Here is a 13,420-nt window from a genome sequence, read left to right on the forward strand (position 1 = left end):
CCTGGATATGGTGCACTGAGCATAAAGCTTCATTTCCATTGTATTCCTGACAAGAACACGTGGCTTATGTCTGGTCATGTGGAGATGTCTGATAGACACAGGCCCTGTGCAATGAAAGGCCTATAGTTTTTGAGACTTCCAAGGATTTGAGAAGCAGAGAAATCCCAAGGAACTATTCCAGGTAGGAGGAAACCGGTGAGACTTGACAACTAAATGCTGCATGTGTTGGTGCATAGGATCCTGGACTAGGCAGGGAAAAGACATTGTTGGGACAATTGGAGAAACTCAAATGGGGTCTTTGTGTGTGCCATATCAGTGTTGACTCCATGACTAGGATGGTTGTATGGTGATTATATAGGCGACTGGTCCTTGCCTGTGGGAGGCTGCACAGCAGTATTTAGAGGTAATGGGCATCATGAAAAAAATTTTATCTGTGTCTATCTTTGTGTGTGTCTATCTGCAAAAAATGGAGGAAATACAGCTGGGGAATTTATGGAGGGGGGTATAAGGGTTTGTGCCTTTCTTGTAACTTCTCTTTGCTTCAGTGAAGGTTACTTCAAAATTAATAAAAGGCTACTAAAAAGAACAATAAATAAAAAGAAATAAAGAATCTATGGGGAACTCAGGCAAAGATATGAAGTCACTTATGAGGAGAAAAATACTACATTGGCCCCCATTTCCTCTGCAGCAATGGTCAATGCCCACAGACGTTGAAACAGTATCTACAAGTTAAACAAGGAAAGAGAGTGCAAACCAATGATTTATATCCATTCTATCCATTCCTTTAAGTATAAAGATGATTTTGTGCATGCAGTAACTCAGGGAATATTATTCTCCTGAGTCCTTCCTGAGCAAACTAGTAGAGGATGAACTTCAGCCAACAATTGAAGATGGAGGGTAAGCACTGAATGTTTCCAACTGTAAAACTAAACTCAAACTAAGATGGACAGACATGAGGATTAGAACAACAGAGCAGAATGTCAGCATTCTGTGCCCTGATGATGTGGAAATCACACTACCAACAAATCTTGTAAAGAGAAGGGGGAAGAGAAAGTTCTCTGAATGCCTCATTCATAATAGCAGGGAGTCAAAGGATGTAATTAAGAATTGACAGATGAAGTAATGCAAGTAAATTATATTTAACAACGAATGGTAAACATTTAGAAAAATAATCTTATTGACTAAAATCAGATGGTGGAAGAGAGACTGCCAGAGTCAGTGGTACCCAGGGGCTATATAATATGTCCTTTCCCTCCCTGCATGTGGTCACCATTGCATTAACATCTCTGTGCACTTTCAGAACTAGCTCCCAAGGAAATATCTATCTTTTTTGTCTCACCCTAATCATGCCTTTGCTATGCATCTGCAGAAAGAAAAGGGGAAGAAGAGAAAATATAACAATGTTATCTTTGCTTGTACTATAGAATTAATAAATCATGTCTAAAGACATAGGTTAAGATCATTGTGTCATATGTAGTTATGAATGCAACCACTGAAAAATAATAACTTAAGCCTTCCTAGAAGGATCACACAGAATAAACAATCAGAGAAAGACTAAAAAAAAATGTCAGAAACCTCCAGAAGACATAATATAAAATGAGAGCCAGGAAAAGCTGGTTTGCCTTATTGCTAAACATAAATGAGTTTAACTTACCTTTTGAAAAGAATTTCAGATTGGATCACAAATCAAAACCCAATTCTGTATTGTTTATAGAGCTATCCCTAAAGGAATGCCATGGAGGAAGGTTGAAAATAAAAGGATGAGTAAAGGAACAACTGGTAAATTCTTAACAAGATTAGTAAAAAAAAATAAATATAGACATAAAAAGTAGTCATCATGAACTTGCATCAGAGAAAGTGGAATTCAGTTTAAAATGCATTAAAGAAGATAAGGGAACTTCAAAATGCTAAAGGGTATATTTCATAATAAAGAAAACCAGCTGCAGTATTGAAAAAACAGATTTCAGGAGATGTGAGTAAAAATAAACAAAACACACTAGTAACAGATCACTTTAATTTACATGTCTCAGTCTCCAGATAGCCAGACAAAAAAAATAAGAATCAATATTGAAGATCTAATTAACATAAGTAATAAAGTAGATCTGATAGATAAATATCAGATTGTGTAGACTAAATGAAGAAAATACATCTTTTGAGGTCCCATGAAGCATTCACAAATATTGACCATCTATTAGGCAACAAAGATAACCTCAGTAAATCTCAAAAGGGAGAAGAAATACAGGCAATATTCTCTGATCACAGAGCAATTAAACCAGGAATTAATAGTAAATCAGAAAACTAAGACCATTTGAATGAGAGTGAAATCAAAATGAAACAAAGCAAAAAAAAAAAAACACTAAATGTATGGCTCAAAGAGGAAATAAAACTGAAATTAAAGATTTTCTGGAAAACAGCAATTAATGAAAACATTACATATCCAAACAGATGTGCTATAACTAAAGCAATCCTCAGAGGAGAACTGGTGGTTTTAAATATTTACATGCAAGAAAGATAGAACATGAATTAATCATCTGAGTAGGGAGTTCTAATAGAATAAAACAGAATATAGTAAAGGGAAGGCAGAAGGAATAGAGGAAAGTAGAAATTAATGAGTTAGAAAACAAAGTAGTTGGAATATATTTCAAAGTTGTTTTTGAAAGAGAAAAATAACAAAGTAGATAAACTTCTAGTAAGCCATATCCAGAAAATGTAAGGCATGTGCATATACATAGATGAGAAGTGACATGTGGGAAAGAATGACATAACCAAGAAATGAAAGGAATCATGAGACTACTTTGCTTAGGTCTATGGAATTACATTTGAAAGCCTGGGGAACTGGATTATTTTCCAAGAAAATAAAATTTACCCCAGTGACACCAGAAGAGACTCCAAATATTTCAAAGAAGGAGCTTAAAAAAATTCAAACAGGTATACCTTGCCCCAAAGAAAAAAAGCAACGATCCAAATGGTTGAATAGGAAAAATTTTAACAGAATTCCAAGGAACATACAATCCCAATACATTCCAGAGCATTAAAAAAGAAGGGGAACAAGCATAACACTCACCAAAACCTGATAAAGTAAGCACAGATAGAAAACCAAATAATAATATCACTTATGAATAGAAAAAACATTTAAAATCTAGAAAAAGAATTTCAGCAGTAAAAATATGTCAGAAAGACTAAAAAGACTATTTCAAGACTAATATTATCACGATCCAGAGAGTTTTATTCCTGGAATGCAGATGTAGTTCTACATTAGTGAACATTAGGAGAAAGAAATATGAATATCTTCCTCCATGCTGAAAAGAACTTTGAGAAAATTCAGTGATCATTCTTTTTTACTAAAAAATACACTCAAGGCAGGAATAGCAAAGGTGATTTATTTAAGATATTTTCCTTAACATGCTGAAATACATCTGTCTCAGGTTAAAAGCCGATATCCTACTTAAAGGGGAAACAGTAAAGAAACTCTCACTCAGATAAAGAACAAGAATCTGCATTATTAGTACTCTTCATCTTCATACCAGTGAATACTTGCCAATGTGATTAGACAAGATAAATCAATTAGGAAAGAGAAGTGGGGAAGAAACAATTGTTGCTATATGCAGATTCTGTGATTGCATGGCTATAAAACATAAGAAATTACACTAAAATTATTTCAAAAATAAAAGAATTCTATAAGGTAGGAATATGAAAAATGTAAATAAACAGAAATCAATGCATTTCACATACATAGACATAAATGAAGTATACTATAGGAAAATCCTGTAGTTGCAACAACAGCAAAAATATATAATAGCTAAAAATTTAAAAAATAAAACATGTAGATTCTATGTAAGAATTTAGAAACATTACAGAAAAATACAGAAGCCTGGATCAAATGGAAAGATATATCATATATCTATGGATAGAAAAGCATTGTCATTCTCTTTCTTTTAAAGTTAATATAATCTACATAAAAATGCAAGTGAACTTTTAAAAAATTACATAAGTTTATTTTAAAATTCAACTGAACAAAACTAAGAATAATCAGGGCAGTTCTGATAAAGAAAAGCAATGTGAGTGAGCTGGTGCTACTGGACATTAGAACTTCTTATTGTTAATACAGGTACACACATAGTTAAAAAGGAACAGAATGGATGGTTCAGAAACAGATCCAGATGCATTAATCATTTAGAATTTGATAAAGATAAAATCTCAAGTCATTGGAAGAAAAGATTAAATGGTGACATTATGGGGGACAAATAAAATTAGATCCATACCTCACACCATTTATTTATAAGGAAAAAGTTCAAAATTAAACTTTAAAATGTAGAAATAAGTTGACAAAAGTGTTGAAGAAAACACAGAAGAGACCTTTCTAACCAAGACTTAAACCTAGAATCCACAAAAGAAAAATATGATATATTTGACTAGACAAAAATTGGGGGAGAATCATCTGAGTAGCAAAAGAAATCCCATAAGAAATGAAAGTATATAAATCTACCAAAAAGACAAATGATAAAGGGCTAATCACTTTCATAGAAGAAGAGCTCCAAAGAATCAATAAGAAACAGAATTTTTATCTAATAGAAAAAGACAGGCAAAGAATACAACAGAGAAGTATGAACAGCCTTAAATGTGTTAAAAGAAATACTCAACCGTTCTTCATTAAAAAAATCAAATTAAAACTATGTGGCAATAACCTTATAGCTATATATAATTTCATCTATCAGATTGATTCATGAAAAAAAATAAAAGCAAGTAGCAGAACAGTGTGTATGTTATACCAACTTTAGTACCAAAGGTGGGTGGGGTGTGTGGAGGGCTGCAGAATTCAAATCAGTATTTATACTTGCATCTATATGCATGAGGAATTCAGGAAGGATATACAAACTAACAATGGTTTACCTTTAGGAAAGGTGGTGTGAACTGGAGATGGGCAAGGGGAGACGGGACATTTTCATTGTATACCGTTTTTTTTTTTTTTAAGCCATGTGATATATCCATTTAAAAAGGATTGTTATACTAATACGATTCTGACATAGCCACTGATCTATTTATGTCACATTATACACACCTCAGGTCCCCTATCTCCAGAAAAGTATATAAATCTTCTGCTCCCACCAAATGTAATTTGCCCAAAGCCCTGCATTCCCTAATCAGCCATGAAGAATGGAGGCACAGCTCCTCGGAGTCCATTGCAAGTTTTTTGGGTAAAATCAGCCTCATCTCGAATCACTAACTTTTATTAGGCACTGGAGTGTGTGTTTGCAGAATAGCAGTGCATTTGCTGAGGGTGCAGTTTGCTTTTCCCCTGATGATACTGCATGGATCTGGATCAAGTGTTAGATGCTGGTTTTGCAGGTTTTTAATAGAGGTGTACAGTGTGATTGATACCAGCATGGGATTACTCAGCTCCCAATTATAATTCTGAGAGGCGCTGATCATATAGAGAGAGCCCTGGGTGTAACGTGTTGGAGGTGGAAAAACATGAGGAAACCCTCCAGCCCAGGTTTCTAGAAGATACTCAGCTAGTTAGTGCTGAGCTGGAGCTACAAGCTAAGATCCTGAGCACCACTTCTGAGTTCTTTTCTATCTACCTGTTTGCCTACCAGATCAAAGATCTTGGCCCAGTCAATACATTATTACTCCATGGACAAGACAGTGTTAGGTAGGGTCAGCACTGAGGAAATGAAGACCACCTGCATTAGGATGTGGACACAGGAAACTCTCCACCCCTATGGTCTTAAAATAAAACTTTAAAATATAAAAATAAGTCGACAAAAAAATCAACGATGTTCCCTAAAAATTCCAGATAATATCTTTGCTTCCTCTCTGCATCATAAACCCAATTTTTATTTTCTCATAATATTCTCCATATTTTGATAATTTTTTTTCTCATTTGTTAGCTCCATAGTAGCAGGGGCTCTGGCTTATCAAGGTGCCCCTTGCCTAGAGCACATCTTTGGTGCTCAGTGAATACTTGGGGAAGGAGTTAATTCTCCACCCTTGGAGTGGAAGGTGGAGGAGGGAGCAAGCACATGGTTTGTGAGTGGAGAGATGCATTGAGATGTGGCAGTGGATGCCAGAGGCCAAAAGATGATAAACCTCCACTGCACCAGCAAGACTTTCAGGTAATTTAATAGTCTCTTTTTGTTCTCTCAAAAATGGCTTTACTCTTCATATTCTACTTTCCATTGGAGTCTCTTCCATAACTGATTAGTTACTCTATCTCTCACAAATAGGAGGGCTGGAAACCGGCTGGCACTGCAGAGGACATGAGGCTGTCCAGCTTCTCCAGCTAGAGGCTCCCAGATGTCCCTGGTTTAGGACCAGGACTGTGCTGATGGTGGATAGTCTCTCATCAAGGAGGGAAGAACATAGTTTGAGGAAAACGCTTTCAATGGGCACAACCAGACCAGGGACAGGGATCCAGAGTGGGGACCAGGCCTCTTCAGAGACCAGCACCTGCCTGTGCCATGATCAAGTAGTGCTTTGGCTGAGAGGTGGTGGAATGTTGGCATTTACATTTTCCCTGTGTGTGCATGTCCATGGTGTTCACCAAAGATTTTCATGTAGGGCATGTTTAGTTAGACAACTTTAATTTGAAACCAGGACTCTTAGGGGATCTTCAATGATCTTGGACAAATCATTTAATTACTTACTGTTAGGTTACATATCTACAAAGTGGAGACCAATGGCAGCATCATCTTCTCTGTCTCCCAGGGTTGATGTGAGGATCAAATGCGACAGAGCTTGGACAAGTGCTTGGAAGACTGTAACACACAAGACAGAGGCGAATCTTTTAATGATCTTGGTTTGTGTCCATAAAGTTTCAGATCTTAAAGATCTTCCTAGATGAAAGCCTTTAATATTAGATGAGGAAAACAAAGTGACAAGAGACTTGGCCAGGGCCATCTGCTTAGCTAGCAGAGGAAGTTTTCTCAGCCACAGGTGCTGTATTAGGCAGAATAATGCCTACCCCCCCCAAAAAAAAAAAAAAAAAATCCCGGAAACTCTGAATATGTCAGTTCAAGGGGAAATTAAGATTGCAGATGGAATTAAGTTGATAACCAGCTGATCTTAAAATGAGAGGATCATCCTGGATTATCCAGGAGAATTCCTGTAATCACAAGAGTCCTGAGAGTGGAAGAAGGGGGCAGAAGAGAAGGCCAGAGTGATTCAGAGGGAGAAGAACTTGACCCATTATTGCTGGCTTTGGAGATGGAGAAAGAGGGAAGAGGCCATGAGCCAAGGCATGGGGCAGCCTTCTAGAAGCTGGAAAACAGAAGGATAGAGTTTCTGCTCTCCAGCCTCCAGAGGAACACACAGCCCTTGATTTTAGCTCTGTTGGACACATGCTGGACTTCCACAGAGCTCTTTGATGATAAACTTGCATTGTTTTAAGCTACTGAGTTTGTGGTCATTCGTTGTAGCAGTAAGAGAAAGCGAGTCCAGGGACTACTCCCTCCCATTTTACAAATGAGGAAATGAGGCATAGAAGGGTCAGTAGCCTTTTGCTAAGCCATGGATCTTGCAGCTACTTTGGGAACTCTTTCTTGGGAAAGAGATGTAATGAATATATTCAATAATCCTTCTGTGGGACATAATCTTGGAAAGATTAGGTTATCAAATAACTGGTCTTGGAAATAAATATTCCTTTCTTGTTAGCTAACCTGCACTCCCCCCTTGGAGAAGTAGAATTTTTAAAATTTCTTTTTTCAATAACATAGTGTAATCATTATTTGTCCTGATAAGGAGGCAGGTGACTTTTTTAGGACCTGGGAACATCCTAAGGGGAAGTAAAAAGTAGGAAGTCAATGCAGAAATCACTTTTGTATACACGGAAATGGAGACTTTGGTGTGTGTCATTTTGTGGAAATGATTTCTTCTGTGTCCCAGTTAGGTCTAGGTCAGAAAGGAATGGCTTTGTGCAGAACCCTTGGTGTGTTGGAGACTTGGCTTGTAGTAGTTCTGTTGTCGGCACCGAGGTGTATCTTGTTAGCACAACTGGCACAGGGTTGAAGTGCATAGTTGCTGAGAGCTGGCTGGGACCCTACCGTCTCACAACAAATCCCCACTAAGATCCTCAAATCTCTACTAATGCATCTCTTGTGCTGTCCTCTCTGGACTTTTTGCCACCTATCTTGCTTTTTTTAACTTCCATTATTGCTTCCATGACAACTGTGCTTTTGATACTCCATGAACTCAGCTCATTATTGGCTCTCTGAGTGACTCTGCTGAAGTTTGGAATGTTCATTGATTCCACTGCACACTGGATGTTTGCCTGGTGCTTCTTTGGTCTCCACTCCTAGCCTTTTCCTGATTTTGATACTCTTACCTGTGGCTCTGACCTGGCACCTGGACCAATGTGCTCATTGGATAGAAGAGCCACTGTGCCAGAGAGTGGGATGATCTGCATGGGTTCCAATTTTATTGAGATAGCAATGGGGCCAGAGCCTGGTTCCTCCTACCCTCTCTCCTGCTCCCCTTCTGACCTGCCCCTGTTAGTCTCAGGAGGGCATTATTGCTGGACCAGAAACAGCGTATACCTTCTAATCTCAAAGCCAGCTTCACATTCTTTAGGAAAATTACTTAATGACATACTTTCATTCTTCATATGCGAAATGGTGAGAGCAAAGAAGCAGCCGAGAGACACCTGATAGTGGTGAAAGCTGGCATGCAGAAGAAACTGGATCGAGGGTGGCCCAAGGCTGTCTTCTTGCCAGAGCGGAGAGTGATGGAGAACATCTGGCTACATATTGTCCATGTCCATTTTCTGTGGCTCTGACCACACAAACAGCTGTGGCCTCCCAGTAGGGCCAGATCAAAGCCTATAGTTGGAGTAGATCTTATTGCACCAAAGCAAATATGAATGACCTGAATTCGATAGCTTCTCAGCCAACCAACGCACTTGAGGGGGCTGTCTCAAGTCCTGCTCAGGGTAGTGCAATCTAGGATTTGGGAGAACCTGACAGCTTTAGTGTGCTCATGAATGTTTTTCTTTATAGGAGGCTGCAAGTCTGCAGAAGTGTTTCTCAGTCCATTTACATTCCACACCTGCTGGATGCTACAGAAATAAAGTGATGTATACATGATAGATAATAATAAGAAATGTAGCACTTGTCATTTGTTAACAGTGCTATTCATTATTCTTCACTACAGCATGGCATGATAGATTCGTGTTATCTTCTTCCTAAAGAGGAGAGATGTGAACACGGTGTGTGCACATTGACATGTCATGGCTGTGGTCCCTGCTCAGAAAGTGCAGTCCTGGACCCCCCAGGCGCTACTCTGAGCATGTAGTGCCTCCCCTCCAGGCTGCCTGATAGAACCTTAGACTCCCAGGGTTGAAAGAGACGAGGTCTCTGCTTTTGAGCTTCCTTTTCTCATAAAAGACATTACAGCTTCTGCAACATGAAACTGTTTTTATAGTAACCCCGAAGTGTGGGTCATGGAACTCAGCCCTCATGAAGAGTTGGAAACCAGAGACGGCAAGGTGCTTGGGAATCCAGGAAGAACTTTCTCCATCTCATCCCTCTTCTCCTCTCCATATATCTGCATTGTTCCTTTTTCCTAGCAGATCAGCTGCTTGGCTCCTCAGCCCACATGGTGGGCAGCAAAGTTACACTCCTAGCCACAAGCAGAATACCCTTGTCTGCTCCCTGGCTCTCACCCTGACCTCCTCTCAAGCTCTTAGATAAGGGACCCAGGAGACATTCCTGGAACATGGCATCCAAGAGCCTACCCCTGTGGATGTTCATGGTGTAGTTAAGAAGGCCTTTGTAAGAGGAATAGTTTTCTAAGAGGTGCCTACTGCATCTACCAGATGATTGTCTGGTTCATGGATCCTACATTGGGATAGTCACAATGTTCTACTTCACTCCTTTGAATATTGTTAATGACAGGCAACTCATTTTTTTGTGACAGCTCAGTCAGCCAGGCTGCATTTTTCTCTTGAGCTGAAATGGGTCTTCTGTCCTGGGTTTATTTCTTGCAGCATAAAGAAGGATTCTTATTTTTGGATATTTGCAGGCACCTTCTGGTGATCTGACTGATCATTCTTTCTGTGACACATGCCTGAGTTCCAGCACATTCATGGTTGCCCTCTTGAATATGGTCCCTCTTGCCTGTACCCTTTGCTGTAGACTGTATGCTTGTGTCATTGCCCCCACCCCCTCCCCTGTACACCCAACTCCTATGTTGAAATCCAAATCCCCAATGTGATGGTGTTGGGAGATGCAGATTTGAGGAGATGATTAGGTCCTGAGGGGTGAAGCTCTCGTGAATGGATTAGTGCCTTTATAAGAGAAGCCCCCAAGGGCTCCCTTGTGCCTTCTATCATGGGGGTGTCATAGTGAGAAGAGGGCTCCTATGAACCAGGAAGTGAGCCTGCACTTCTCAGACTCTGGAATTGTGTGAAACACATTTCTGTTGTTTATGAGCCACCAAGTTTATGGTATTCTGGTGTAGCAGCCTCAACAGACCAAGACACTCTCTTAAAGAGGAATTCTCAGAATCAAATCCTGATTCAGTCTAGGTTCTTTTCTAGGAAGGGCATTGGGGCAGGTGGAGAAATGGTCAATATTAGAAGAAGTTGTCATCTTCTTTTTCATTAAAGAACCAGTTAGTAGTGCCTTTCCAGGTCACGTGGTCTCTGCTCCAACTGCTTAGCACCAAGGTAGCCTCAGATACTCTGAAGGAGCTGGTGTGGCTGTGTTCTCTAAAGCTTTGTTTGCGGACATTGTAATTTGAATTTCAAATATTCTTTTGATTTTCCCAAACATTTTAAAATGTTAAAACCTCTCTCAGCTCACCTGCTGTACATCGTAGGTGGTGGATAGGATTTGGGTGGTGGCCATAGTGCACTGACCCCCGGCCTGTCTTTGTAATTAAGGGCCCTGAGCATCTGCTCCAGTCCAAACAAACATAATTCCTTTTGCCGTACCTAAAGCACCACTCCTGAAGTTTGGAAACCTTGCCCTCTATCGAAGAGGGAAGTGGGAGGTCAGAGGCTGTATTTACAATGTGAACTGAACTTTAGGGAGAGGTCATAGACCTGTAAAACTTAGGTCTGAATTAGCATTAACTTATATTTGCAAAACACCTGCCAGGGTATAAAATATGTTTTTTAATCTCATCCTCATAAAACTGCTGAGGTAGATATTTTGATGTTCTCTTCACAGCCAATAACATCCTTGAAAGATGAGGCTTCACAATTTGGACAGAGCTAGGGTCTCCCAAGTGGGTCAAGTGTGCTGGCTACCTATGCTGTTGATCTAGAACCATTTACTGGGGTGAATGTGTGAAGAATTCAGTGACTAAGACAAAGCCCAGCCTCAGGGAGCCCAGAAACCAGTGGGAGAAAGTCCTAAAGACATGGGCTGCACTTGGATGGAAGGGAAGAATAGGCTGTGACCAGAAGCTCAGAAGACGAGACCCTCACTCAATCTCATTGTGGATTGGAGGACAATCTGGAAATGAGGGATGAGCTGGTTTGAAAAATCTGGTGTCTGGAAATGTTGGAAACTTGGGGGGTGGATTAGAGCCCTTGAGGGCATAGAGGAATGGGTACCCTCACCTGCTTATACTAATGTGCCTGCTATGTCCCTGTTGTCAGGCAACAGCATTATTGGGACCAGTTCCATTTCCTCCACCTAGAACTTCAGTGGGTATTAAAGATGGTGGCCCAGGACCTTCTGAAACTGTCAGGCTGAGTTTCTGAGGCCCACTCAGCCACCCCGACTCAGCCTGTCAAGGCCCCTGTGAGGATGCTTCCTTTGCTCTCTCAGGCATAAATAAGTCCACATAGTTGGGATGGAGTGAGCATACCAGCTGCTTGTTATTTCTGGGACCCCTTGCATGAAATATAGTCTCCCTCGCATCACCTGTCAGATAGGGTGCTTTTTGTTTCATTAAAAATAAAACAGAAAGCCCTTTGAGCAGTGGCATTAAACAACATCTGGAAAATAACCCTTCTGCTTTTCCAGGGAAGATGTCAGAATGTCCAAGGCGGGATTGATGAAAAGAATTTTTGAAGCAGTCAAGAAAAGAAAACGGATCAGGCTTCAGGGGAATTGGCATAAGAAGTGAGAAAAAAAAAAAAAAGAAAATAACCCCAAACCAAAAAATATGTCTGCCTCCAGAAACAATTGTTCTGGTGGCTAACTCTTAACAGCTGGTCTCGCCTGATTTGTTTTGGTCCAAGCGGACACTCTCCTGTAAAAGGAAACGGCGACGAATACTTTTTCTTCTTGAGTCAGTTACCAGGTAATTATCAAGTCCCCTCAGTGAGGCCATCACCATGTCATTGGTATTGTGGGGCACTCTGCAGAAGCAAACGACGTGCCTCCCATGTCTCATCAAGCTCAAGTCCAGCGGACGGGAAGGGATGCTTAATCCTACATCAAACACGGAGGAGAAGTGCTTATCAAACATTGGACTGAGGAGGAAGTGAAAAATGCTGTAGGAAGAGGGAGGGTCCTGGCAGGCTGGAGTAGTGAGGATAGGCTTTCCAGGAAAAGGAGGGCTTAGAATTTAGATAAGCAGAGAAAATTAGAAAGCATTTAAGAAAAGGCAAACAGCAGGCAACAAGATATCTGCTCGCCACTGATAAAGACACTCTCTGTGGAAGATCTGACTTCGTTCATTGGGAGGTTTTAGTCCATCTGATCTGACCCACTCATTTTTCCTTCAGCAAACCTTTAGACCTTGTGGCATCGACACCCACCTTTTTCCTCCTGGTTTGGATGAAGTGTGCACCCCTCCTCTTATCCAAAGCCAAACCCTTCCCTCTTGTCCTCAGGGACTCATCTTCCTTTGATCCTCTCATGGGCATTGACCTTCCAAAGCTCTCTCCCCTCTCTCAGGCATCAGAGTCCTCTCTCGTTTCAGCACACCATTCCCATTAGTATACAATCTAGTGTCACCTAGGCTAAAAATAGCCCTACCTCACTGTGTGTTTCTCCTTGTGTCAGTCAGCTGTGTCCACAATGATGCCACATAACAAATAACCACAGCTTCTCAGTAGCATACATCAAGCAGTTCTTTTCTGCCATAGTTATGTGATTTGGGCAGGGCTCCACATATTTAAGCTGTTGGCTTATGTATTGCTCAACCTCTTTCATTCAGAGTCTGCCCAAGTTCTGTTCTTGTGGAGAAGGGCAGGAACACAGGAGAGGAGGCAAGCAATTTTAAACCCTTGGTCAGGCATATCTGTGCATCCCATTAGCCTTATCAAGTTACTGAGCCACACCCAATATCAGTGGGTAGGAGATATACTCGACCTGTGGAGCTCCAGGGAGAGCGTGTATGCTGATGACCCATCTATTGTGTTCTTCCACCAAAAGCCTCTGTTTTCTGCTTCTCTTGAGAGCCCGCCCATTCCTAGAAGGGATTGCTTTCCCATGGTGTCCCCAATTTCTCACTTGTCAAGCTC

The 13,420-nt window shown here is 40.5% G+C and overlaps 1 protein-coding gene across 1 annotated transcript in view; it reads left to right on the forward strand.

Moving 5' to 3' along the window:
* GALNT14 (polypeptide N-acetylgalactosaminyltransferase 14) overlaps positions 1–13,420 on the forward strand; it is a gene marked incomplete at its 3' end in the record, with an annotated part of 200,068 nt that overhangs the window by 29,219 nt on the left and 157,429 nt on the right. The gene's annotated exons all lie outside the window — the stretch shown is intronic.

The sequence above is a fragment of the Spermophilus citellus genome, assembly GCF_964194105.1.
Source record: "Spermophilus citellus genome assembly, chromosome: 13".
Taxonomy (NCBI): Eukaryota; Metazoa; Chordata; class Mammalia; order Rodentia; family Sciuridae; genus Spermophilus; species Spermophilus citellus.